Source organism: Syngnathoides biaculeatus, chromosome 13, assembly GCF_019802595.1.
Source record: "Syngnathoides biaculeatus isolate LvHL_M chromosome 13, ASM1980259v1, whole genome shotgun sequence".
In the NCBI taxonomy this organism is placed as follows: domain Eukaryota; kingdom Metazoa; phylum Chordata; class Actinopteri; order Syngnathiformes; family Syngnathidae; genus Syngnathoides; species Syngnathoides biaculeatus.
Window position 1 is genome coordinate 17,620,574 of NC_084652.1, and position 12,421 is coordinate 17,632,994.

General features: G+C 40.8%; 1 protein-coding gene across 2 annotated transcripts in view; it reads right to left on the reverse strand.

Moving 5' to 3' along the window:
• LOC133511218 (nuclear receptor coactivator 2-like) overlaps positions 1-12,421 on the reverse strand; it is a 70,253-nt gene that overhangs the window by 53,287 nt on the left and 4,545 nt on the right. Inside the window, exon 1 of one of the 2 annotated variants that reach the window (XM_061839942.1) lies at positions 2,300-2,472. The exons of the other annotated variant lie outside the window; for it this stretch is intronic. The gene's annotated coding sequence lies outside the window, so the exon portion shown is untranslated. Of the gene's footprint in view, positions 1-2,299; positions 2,473-12,421 lie in introns of those variants that run through there. 2 annotated transcript variants of the gene reach the window in all.

The window sequence follows — 12,421 nt, forward strand, 5'->3', positions numbered from 1 at the left end:
TATAGGGATGACACTTGATCTTTAAAGGCATATTACTTTTTGTGTATGTAAACTTTAGACCTCGATGAAAGTAATGTAAAATTCTGTCATTATTGTGGCATTTAACAAAATTAAATAATTCTAGTGATCCTGCTTGACTTGAAATGGAAAACGCTTAGTCTGATTTGACTTTAGATACTGACAAAAAGTGAAATGTGTGTTTTTGAAAAAAATGTATGTACACCTCTGGCTTCAATTGTACAAATTAAACTTAAAACTCTACCATGCAATGCAAAAGCTATAACCCTTGCCAAAAGTGTTTGAATTAAGTGACATCCCATTCCTAATCCATAGGATTCAATATGATGTCAGTACAACATTTGCAGCTACAACAGCTTCAACTCTTGTAATTGGACGTATATATTTGTAATTTGATTTTGGGAGCTGGAGTATGATGTCAGTACTTTATAAAATACTGTAATATTGTTTTACTCACCTACAAAAAAAAGTCCATATTTGAGAGACTGACAATTTTGCTGTGGTCCCTTTTTTAGCCATGTTGTATAAATACCATCATTGAAAAGTTTGCGGTCACTTAAAAAAGGCCCTTATTTTGTGAGGATAATCAGAGTTTGTTTTTTTTTGGGGGGGGTGGGGGGAAAATAATACTAGAAAGCATCAAATTGTCTCTCTGACTGCCAACCTTTGAACAACGGTGTACTGTCCATGTATTGAAAAAAAAAGATATCACTGAGTCAAAAAAGTCAAAATGAAAGTAAAGATAAGAAAGGAAAATACTAACTTGTATTTTTACAGCTTTGCGATGCACTCCCCATGCATTTCTTCCAAATCAAAATCATCTCTCACCCTTTTATTTTAAGGTTTATAGCTTAAGATGTGTTACAAATGATATTCAAGTGCTTTGGGATCTTCGTTTGGAGAATACTGTACGTGACTTACTAATGTGTTTTGTTTTTATTTGATAAAGGTATTTGTTGACAGAGGTGCAGATGTGAGTGACATTTAAGAAAAATAAGAGAAGAAAGATAAATTGACAGCATGACAATAGAATAGTCTAAACAACAAATACATGAGAAATGGGACAGTCAAAGAGGAAGTACATTTTTTGACACACCCAGTATTTAGAGATTAAACTACTAATATCGGCAAAAAAGACCATTATACAACTATTAACACTGGTGCAAATTTCTCTATAGAACCATAACGTGTCTGTAAAGGGAACAAAGTGAAAGCAAAAACACCTCACAAAGTCTCGTCACAGGCTCAAACTCCACCTTTTTGCTTTTACAGCTGATGCTTTATCTGTGCTGCGTGTGTGCATGTGTGTGAAAATTAGCATATAGTCGCAGCTGCATAACTACAGGAACACATTAAGTCCCATATCTGCTCTGAAGGGTACCATGGAGCAACATGTTACCTTGTGTTAGACCTAAAAACACATCCGTTCGTACAAACAAACAGAAAACAACAGCAGGCATTATTATTTGTTAGGCTGCCGAGAACTGATGACTGCGCACTCTTAAACTGCAGCCCCCCTCCACCCCCACCCAACCACACAAGTCAATCCATACACAGAGTGTCCACAAATAATAACATTTGCAATTGACTTTCCTCTTTACATATGGAAATTACTGGTGGCCATTTTCAGTCGAAGTGCACTGAATGGAGAAAAAAAAAAAACCTTTGTAATGCTTTTGTTGAATTTTCAAGAAACTTTATAGACACCAAGGAAGATGCACACATAGACACAGATATGGTGTCATTATTATGCAAGTCTGGAATTTATACACGCTAATTAATGTATTTAAAGGTGAATAATTGTTCCAAGACATGCATTTTCTCAATGGCTACTGTGTAGACTCACCTCACACAAACGCACACAGTCATTTTAAGTCAGGGAAGTTATAGAACAACTTATTACACTGTAATAATAGCGATATTACTATGTGTATTACTGTTACTGTTTTTTCAGCAGTTGCTCAGTGAGTTTACTTCTAACTCTCTCACACACACACACACAACACACACACACACACACACACACACACACGGACGCTCAAAGTCCGATTCAAATCATACACAAACTAGCAGCATATGACATTACTAATTTCACTTAAAAGAAAAACTGTTCATGTTCATGAAAGACAAACAAATTAAAAGAAATACCAATGTGTTGTCAGTTAATAATACACAGAAATGCTTGGTTAAATGCTAGGTTTTGACACTTGTGCACCGTATTTCAATACAAAATGATCACATGCATGAAAACAGAATGGATGTGAATAGAATTGGGTCTCACCTGCGCTTCGATCGAACCAGTCCATGACCAGTCCCAAATGAGGCGACCATTCCATTACCAGTCAGTGACTAAATGCAATAACAACAACACGCGCACACGCTGGACTGTGTGTCCAATGCTTTCTCAGTGTGACAATACCGCTGAGTGCGAGAGAGAGAGAGAGAGAGAGAGAGAGAGAGCGATCTCCCCACAAATGACAGCTGACAAAGTACATGCCACAAATCCTCTCTCTCTCATCCCCCTACCCCCCCACCCCATCACGCTCCATCACATGCTCCTCCCATGGCTCACGCGCATGCACGCACACTCCCCACCCACCTATTAGACAGACACACACACACACTCACTCACTTCATTTCAGTCAGCGTGAGTGCTTCTCCCATTAACTTTCCTTACATTTCATGTTGGGAAAAACAAACCAGGTGAAGTTCACCTTCACATGGCCGCTGCAGCATTGCACGTTTCTATAAGTATTACTTCAAGCAAACATGGTGTAAATGTTATTACACTGTAGTTAGCTTTATGAAAATGTGTACAACACTACATGTGCAGGGGTGCATATAACTGGTCCACAGGTGAAGATGCCCACTGAAAATAGTAAAAGGGGACCCAAATCATTTGTATTAGTGAGTTTTTGCGTACCACCAAGCAGTTTCTTTTTTGAGATGGAAGGAAGGGCACATCGGTAGATGGGCCTCAACTACTGTCGCTGTTCATAAATAAATCTTAGGCGTTAACATCCATTTTCGGAGGCCTTTATCCCTAGGTGTCGCGGGAGTGCTAGAGCCTATCCCAGCTATCACAGCGAATAACAACACTTCATGATTCACGCCTCTCTCAGTTGAGTTGGCCTCTGGAACAAGAGAAATTTGCCCGCAAATGGCGGTACTCTTGGGGGAGAGACTGCGTCTGAGCGCGCACACGGGCGGCTGGTGATTGGCCGCAGGCTCTGTGGGCTACATCAATTGGTTAAAAAATATTATGAAATCTGACTGAAAACAGAAGCACGGCAAATCATCTGATTGTGCACAGTTAGCTTGAATAGCACTCTGTGTGAGACCCCTCAATGCCCCCCATGTAATTGTGCTTCTCATTATCATTGCTAATGACAGCGTGGGCTGGCACAAACAGGGTCCTACCTTTTCATCACAGATGACATTAAATTTCCTAATGGGAATAAAAAAAAATATCTGTAACTACATATAATGTATAAACAGAATGCAAGCTATGATACGAGTAAAATATTATAATATATTAGTTACATACAATGTGTCACCCATTGCTACAGATAGGTATGTACACACCATTTACCAGCTGTCTACTGGCTCAGATAACCCTTAAAAAAAAAATTAAAGAAATCGAAAAAACATGCAACAGGGAATAAAATGGTTGTCAGGTCATTATTATTCATTTTTTTTATTTGTTAATTTGTAACAAATAGGACGTATATCAAAAGGTTCATCCAGTGAGGTCAGTGGGTCAAAAAAAAAAAAATTAGTACCAAGCAACAACCACTGATCATTTCAAGTCAAGTGTCCCGATATAATCCCCATTATTACACAATGGTAATCATGTTACTATGACGTGTATTACCGTTGTTGGGCCATTTCGGTGTATGTATGCAAATTCACAAATCAACTTATTCCGGAAACTGGGGAAATCCACCCCCCACGCTCCTAACCCTAACACACACACACACACACACAGGGATGATACCTTTCACATAGAACCTCAAACAGCTTTTATCAGTGTGACTGCTAATCACACTGCTTAAAAGGTTGAAGAGTGAGACGCAAACCGTCACCAGATATGATGAGACGCAATAACACAAAGAGAACCTGTGGAGTTTCCCATACTTTGCAGGATGTGGGCTGGTGTGGTGCAGGGTTCAGGCTGTTCCCACTGTCTTTATTTCACGCGCTAACAAACAGACAGGTTTTTTTACCCCCAAAACTCGTGTGTGTGTGTGTGTGTGTTTCTGTTTTGAACAGCTGAAGCGATGTTGAAACTCGAACTCTGGGCTAGCGTCCACCTGCTGGATGAGAGGCAGGAAGTCACATGACATCCACGGTGAGTCACATCCTGTCTCCTGCAACCTCTTCCTCCTTCAACCTGTACGCCTTGCATAAAAGGTCTGACGAGGTTATTCGCCATTTACTTGGGGTAAATAGTTGCGTGAACATTCAATAATATGCCATTTCACAGTGCTTGTCAAAGCCAGTGTTGCTGCTCTGCATGAAAGGTACCAGCAAGAACACAATGGGTGGGGCTGTGGGGGTGACGAAGGATACTCTTTTCCTTCTAATGTTATGTCCTTTAGATATACAGTGCCTTGTGAAAGTATTCTGCCCCCTTGAAATTTTCAACCTTTCGCCACATTTCAGGTTTGAAAAATAAAGATATTAAATTAAAATTTTTTGTCAAGAATCTGTCACGTCCCATCGGAACGAGAGGTAGGACCCAAATGCAGGAACTCGGAAGACGCAAGGTAGTTCAAGAAGAGACACGTTTATTGTATGTAGAGCAGGCAGTCCGGTGCAGCAGCGGTAGTTGTGACGTCGGGCGACGAGAACAGATGAGCGGACAGGCAGGAGTCGGTACACGGGAGAACAATCAACGCAGGCAGAAGTGTCAAAGAGTCAGGCTTACTGGGTTGGTCGGAGAACGGACGAAGGTCGGTACACACGGGTTCAGTCAGGAATACGAGAGTGCTGGAACGGGACATAAAGCTCAACGAACTGGCGGAGGACCAGTCGTCACCGGGTCCTATATATACGGGGGATGATCAGGCCACATGAGGCACAGGTGTGTGCCTCCCAATCAGCGCAGCCGCACAGCTCGTGCTGAAGCGGCAGGATCATGACAGAATCAACAACAAGTGGGAGACAATTGTGACGTGGAATAAAATTCATTGGATATTTGAAACTTTTTTAACAAGTAAAAACCTGAAAAGTTGGACGTGCAATATGAGTCAGCCCCCTTGCATTAATACTTTGTAGCGCCACCTTTTGCTGCAATTACAGCTGCAAGTCGCTTCGGGTATGTCTCTATCAGTTTTGCACATTGAGAGACTGAAATCCTTGCCCATTCGTCCTTGCAAAACAGCTCGAGTTCAGTGAGGTTGAATGGAGACCGTTTGTGAACATCAGTCTTCAGCTCAGCCCACAGATTCTCGATTGGACTTTGACTTGGCAGTTTTTAACTCTTGGATACGTTTGTTTGTGAACCATTCCATTGTAGATTTGGCTTTATCTTTTGGATCATTGTCCTGTTGGAAGATAAATCTCCGTCCCAGTCTCAGGTCTTTTGCAGACTCCAACAGGTTTTCTTCCAGAATGGTCCTGTATTTGGCTCCCTTCATCTTCCCATCAATTTGAACCATCTTCGCTGTCCCTGCTGAAGAAAAGCAGGCCCAAACCATGAGGCTGCCACCACCATGTTTGACAGTGGGGATGGTGTGTTCTGGGTGATGAGCTGTGTTTCCTTTACGCCAAACATATCGTTTTGTATTGTGGCCAAAAACTTTGATTTTGATTTCATCTGACCAGAGCACCTTCTCCCATATGTTTGGTGTCTCCCAGGTGGATTGTGGCAAACTTTAAACAAGACTTTTTATGGATATCTTTGAGAAATGGCTTTCTTCTTGCCACTCTTCCATAAAGGCCATATTTGTGCAGTATACGACTGATTCTTGTCCTATGGACAGGCTCTCCCACCTCAGATGTAGATCTCTCCAATTCATCCAGAGTGATCGTGTGCCTATTGGCTACATCTCTCATCAGTCTTCTCCTTGCTCGAGGTGAAAGTTTAGAGGGATGGCCAGATCTTGGTAGGTTTGCAGTGATCTGATACTCCTTCCATTTCAATATGATCGCTTGCACAGTGCTCCTTGAGATGTTTAAAGCTTGGGAGATCTTTTTGTATCCAAATCTGGCTTAAAATATCTCCACAACAGTACCTCGGATCTGTCTGGTGTGTTCTTTGGTCTTCATGATGCTCTTTGCAGTTTAAACAGAACCCTGAAACTATCACAGAGCAGGTGCTTTTATACGGACACTGGATTACACACAGGTGGATTCTATTCATCATAGGGTTAGATCCTCACTGAAGATATGGAGTGAGTTTGCTGCACTGAACATAAAGGGGCCGAATAATAGCGCACGCCCCACTTTGCAGGTTTTCATTTGTTAAAAAAGGATAAAATATCCAATAAATTTAATTCCACTTCACGATTGTGTCCCACTTGTTGATTGATTCTTGACAAAAAATGAAAATTGTATATCTTTATGTTTGAAGCCTGAAATGTGGCAAAAGGTTGAAAAGTTCAAGGGGGACGGAATACGCTGTAGTTTAGCTAACATGCTGTTATTTTTTCCCCTTTTACAGTGTCTGACAAAGCTGTCTCTTTCCTGTGCCGCTGTTTTGCGTAAAAGATACAAAATGAAGGATTAAAGGCAATGTGACGCACCACCTTATCTTTTATTGTAAATTACCATTGTTGGTATTTAAAATTTCCCCTCTAAATCTAAATCCCCCGAAACCCTTAACTACCATGGTTGGATTTTGAAAATTGACCATGCAAGAATGTTAATGTTGTTCCCTCTTTTGTGAACTTGATACTTTTTTTTACATTGTCCCTATCCTTGCATTCTGTTTTGGTACAGTAATTTTATCGATAATTACATTTTATTACCCTGTGTTGATGCATGTATACCCCAGTTTTGTACTCTTTTTTTATATTTGGTTTTTGTTTTATTATGTTTGTTATATTTTCGGGGCAGCAGATGGCTTCCTGTTAAATCTGGTGCAAACATTCTTTCATGTCTGTTGGTATTGATTAATATGTCCATAAAGTACATAAAAAAAACAAGCAGCGACATGATTTATTTCAGATTATTTAAAAATTCTACAGCATTTTAGCCCCTTTCACAGTGATCGTGTATAACGTTGCTGTTAGGCGTGGAAGGTTCTGGCACTAAATTGGGTTGGGGGGAGAACAAAGGGAAGAGGAGAAACATTTTCAACCTTGAAAAACAAGAAGCGAGCTTTAGTTTTTGGTGAGCGCCCATATCACAAACATCTGCTTGTTCCCCCCCAACCAAGATGAACGTTTGAGTGATTGCAACGTGTTTGTGTGTGTGTGCGTGGTCGTCTGCGTGTCGAGCTCAGCAGTTTAAAACCACTTTAAGAGGCACCTGCCACTACCAGTGCACACTGTTCTTACATTGGTGTACCTGTGTGTGTTTGTGTATTTGAGCATATCATTGACAGTTGATTTTTACCCCACAAGCGCACACACAAACACGTACACTCAGCAGAGTGGCTCAACAGGCTTTCTGTGTTTGCAAGTGAAAGTCGTGAAATTCAAACCAATAAGCAGTCATATTTTTGAGTGGCACCAGGTGACACCAAACAAACCACATGTATGTATTCAGGTTTTAGTGGCATTATTTTCCTCACAAAAATTCAACAATGACATGTAATATTGGAGTTTTTATAGTTTCCAATCAAACTATAAACAATATCAATTATATCAGTATCAATCGATGTAAATGTAATAGAGGAATACAGTTGTGCCTTGAGATAGGAGTGACCTGTATGGAAGTAAATATGTGCCACTGGGATTTGACTTAAAAATTTCATGTATTTTTGTATACATATTGTGACTACATGATTACTAAGTGGGAAGTCAGAAAGGCACTACAAAGGATGAAAAATGGAAAGGCAGTTGGTCCTGATGACATACCGGTAGAGGCCATTTCTTTACTTATTTTTTTTCCCCATCCTAGAACATTTTTTTTCTTTCCTATGGTGCATTTTCTACGTGACATATTGTGTGCATATTATGGAGACTGATTTTCCAAAGCCAAAGTCCTCACCTGGAATGCTTTTGGTTCCTTCCTAACATATCGACTGAAAGTGTGTATATTCTTGTAACATGCCGCTACATTTATACATGCTTGTGCATATTTACCTTTCAAATAAAAGCTTACAAATACATAGTTTTAATATTAAGGTTTTAAAGCTGGACGGGTTAAGTCCATGTAGCAAGTTGAGCTATAAAAATATCAGTTCCAGTCCACTCCAAAAGTATACAAACGGAAAGGTCAATTTCTTTGTTTTTGCTCTATGCTGAAGATATGTGAGATATGTGAGACAAAAGTTCACAGAAGATGCCTGAAGAATGGAGGAAAAGTGTTCTAGTTCCCATTTTTAAGAACAAAGGGGATGTTCAGAATTGTTGGAACTATAGAGGAATAAAGTTGATGAGCCACACAATGAAGTTATGGGAAAGAGCAGTGGAGGCTAGACTCAGGACATAAGTAAGTATCTGCGAGCAACAGTATGGTTTCATGCCAAGAAAGAGTACCGCAGATGCATTATTTGCCTTGAGGATGCTAGTGGAAAAGTACAGAGAAGGTCAGAAGGCGCTACATTGTGTCTTTGTGGATCTAGAGAAAGCCTATGACAGAGTACCAAGAGAGCAACTGTGGTACTGCATGCGTAAGTCTGGTGTGGCAGAGAAGTATGTTAAAATAGTACAGGACATGTATGATGGCAGCAGAACAATGGTGAGGTGTGCCTTAGGTGTGACAGAAGAATTTAAGGTGGAGGTGGGACTGCATCAGGGATCAGCTCTGAGCCCCTTCCTGTTTGCAGTGGTAATGGATAGACTGACAGATGAGGTTAGACTGGAATCCCCTTGGACCATGATGTTCGCAGATTATTGTGATATGCAGTGAAAGCAGGGACCATGCAGAGGAACAATTAGAAAGATGGAGACAAGCACTGGAAAGGAGAGGAATGAAGATTAGCCAAAGTAAAACAGAATATATGTGCGTGAATGAGAAAAGTGGAGGGGGAAGAGGGAGGCTCCAGGGAGAAGAGATAGCGAGGGTGGACGACTTCAAATATTTAGACGGGTCCAAGCAGGTTGGAACAGGTGGCGAAAGATGGCTGGTGTGTTATGTGACAGAAGAGTCTCTGCTAGGATGAAGGGCAAAGTTTACAAAACAGTGGTGAGGCCGGCCATGATGTACGGATTAGAGACGGTGGCACTGAAGAAACAACAGGAAGCAGAACTGGAGGTGGCAGAAATGAAGATGTTGAGGTTCTCGCTCAGAGTGAGCAGGTTGGATAAAATCAGAAATGAGCTCATTAGAGGGAGAGCCAAAGTTGGATGTTTTGGAGACAAGATTCGAGAGAGCAGACTTCGATGGTTTGGACATGTTCAGAGGAGAGAGAGTGAGTATATTGGTGGAAGGGTTCTGAGAATGGAGCTGCCAGGCAAAAGAGCGAGAGGAAGACCAAAGAGAAGGTTTATGGATGTGGTGAGGGAAGACGTGAGGGCAGTTGGGGTTAGAGAGGAAGATGCAAGAGATAGGGTAAGATGGCAAAAGATGACACGCTGTGGCGACCCCTAACGGGACAAGACGAAAGGAAAAGAAGAAGAAGAAGATTGTGACTACATTTTAAAATTCATATTGTTATTTCAAAGTGAGTTTTCAATGGCTGTATTTCAGTTTAATTTTTCAATGTTAACAAATTCAGCATATATAAAAAAATAAATGAAAATAAACCTTTTAAAATTCAAATGCAATATTTTCAGTCAACTGGCTAAAATTCGCTGTCTGAAATTCAATGTCTAAATTCAGTCTAAAACAGGCAGGGTTACATCAGTTCACAGGTATTACCAAAGGATGTCAGAACCCAACACTAAGCCAATGCGGTTACGCTTTCTTATGCTTGTTTGTTCTTATATTTCTTATGTCATGTGACGTCGCGTACACATACTTTCCATTGAAAATAACCATATTTCTCCTTTAGATCAAGAGGCTTAGTTCAATGCAAACAAAAAATGCAAAATATTGTTACGCTAACAAATAGCATCAGTGTCACAAAGTTATTCTTTAAGCAATGAATATTTTAATACAAATTGTAAAGAATATATAAATAATATATAATATAGATAGCTAATATAACACAGCCCAGAGGGATGTATTTTTTTTATCATCTGTGAAGAACTAATAATAATACTGTGTATTATTGACTAGTTATAACCGTCTCCTTCATGTATATGGGTAGGCCTGTACTATACTGCCCCCAGGTGGCCAAGGTGCACATACCTGAGGGAACAGCACAATGTCCATTGAATTCAAGCAAGAAATGTCCCTAAAACTATTTTCTTACATTGTATTTATTCTTGTGCATAAGTACTAGTACTAGTTTCAATAAAACATACAATTTTACAAAGTCCTATTTTTCTTATTGAAAACGTCAATGATACATGATTACAATGTGTTCAATTACAATCATGTACCACAGATGGACCTGTTTGGATTAAATGCATTTAATTTATTTTTTTATGTTTTTAGCCTGTCCTTAGCTGCTGCCCACAGCATGCATCTTGTGCAACTTCCCGAGTCAGCCGAAATGCCACTTTCACATCTGGGAGGCAAAGGATCCCATAAACAATATGACAGCTTATGAAATAAGTCCGATTTCATAAGTGCGGGTGAAATTACAATCATGCTCGGTGATTTGTTGTCTTGTATAAATGTGTGTTTCCTGCTAGAAATGTCGACACTTGAACTTCTTTGTCAGTGGACACCACAGAAACTAAAACAAAAAGTCTTTGAAGAGTAGAGATGAAAAAAAAAAATTATATATATATATGACCCAAGCGAGGGTAAGCGGTATGCCAGACATGCATATATACATATACATATGTGTGGATATTCTAACCACTAAATCACAAAATGTGTCGTTTTTTAATTTATTTATTTATTTTAGAAACTCCACTATGCTATTCCTTGAACTACCTTGCATCTTCCGAGTTCTGCATTTGGGTCCTACTCTCGTTCTGATGGGGCATGACAAAAACCTTACAATAATTATGATCACTCTGAGTGGTGGCTCAGTGTTTAGAGCATTGGTTTGGTAAACCAGGGGTTATGAGTTTGTTTCTCACCTGGGCGTCCACTCCACAAGAGGGGTTGCATTAGGAAGGGCATCCGCCGTAAAAACTGTGCCAAACAAATATGAGCGTTCATCTGAGATGTCACGCTGTGGCGACCCCTAATGGGACAAGCCAAACGAAAGTTTACTCGGAGTGGAAAATATGGGCTCAATATTGAATCACAATCTCATTTTTGAGTTTCCCCAGCATGTCCTCGGTCATCCCTGGGGTTTCTGCCGATGGAACATGTTGGAACACCTCACCAGGGAGGCGCTCAAGAAGCATTTTAATCAGTTGGACGAGCCTCCTCATCTGTCTCCTCTCTCAATGTGGAGGATCAGGAACTCCACTCTGACACCTCCTGAATGAAAAAAAAAATCACTCACCCTCTCTCTAAGGCAGAGCCCTGACACCCTGCGGAGGAAACTCATTTCAGCCGCTTATATCCAAGATGTTGTCCTTTCAGTCACAATCCACAGCTTGTGACCAGATATGAGGGTAAGAACCGAGATAGACCAGTAAAGTGAGATCTTTGCCTTTCGGTTGAGCTAATAATAATACAATACGTTTGGGCTTGCCAGCTCAGACTGGCAACTTCCCCCAACATCCGCCCGAACACACAACAACCAAGTGGTGATCATTTGATAGCTTCACACCTCCCTTCACTCGATTATCCAAAACAAAAGAGTCTGTGACACAATAAAGTCAATTATCAAATTGCGGCCTAGGGTGTCCTTGTGCTAGGCGCATGTATGGACACTTTTATGCTTGGACATGATCTTTGTTGTGGACAGTTTGTGGCGGGCACAGTCAGAAATTCAATAAGGCTGTTCCTCCCAATCATGCTCTTCCAAGTATCAACGTCATTGGTCACGTGAGCATTGACGTCCTCGAACAGAATGATGGAGTCCCCAGCAGGACCATTCTCCAGTAATCCCTCCAAGCACTCCAAAAAGGGTGGATACCTGGAACTGTTGTTTGGTGCATAGGCACAAACAACAGTTAGGACCTATCCCCCAACCAATGGACAGAGTGAGGCTACCCTCTCGTCCACTGGTGTGAATCCCAAAAATACAGACGCCAAGTCAGGGGGGGGAATCAGCACATCCACACCTGCTCTCACAGTGGCCGAGTGAGAAGTGAGTCCAACCAGTCCAAGCTGT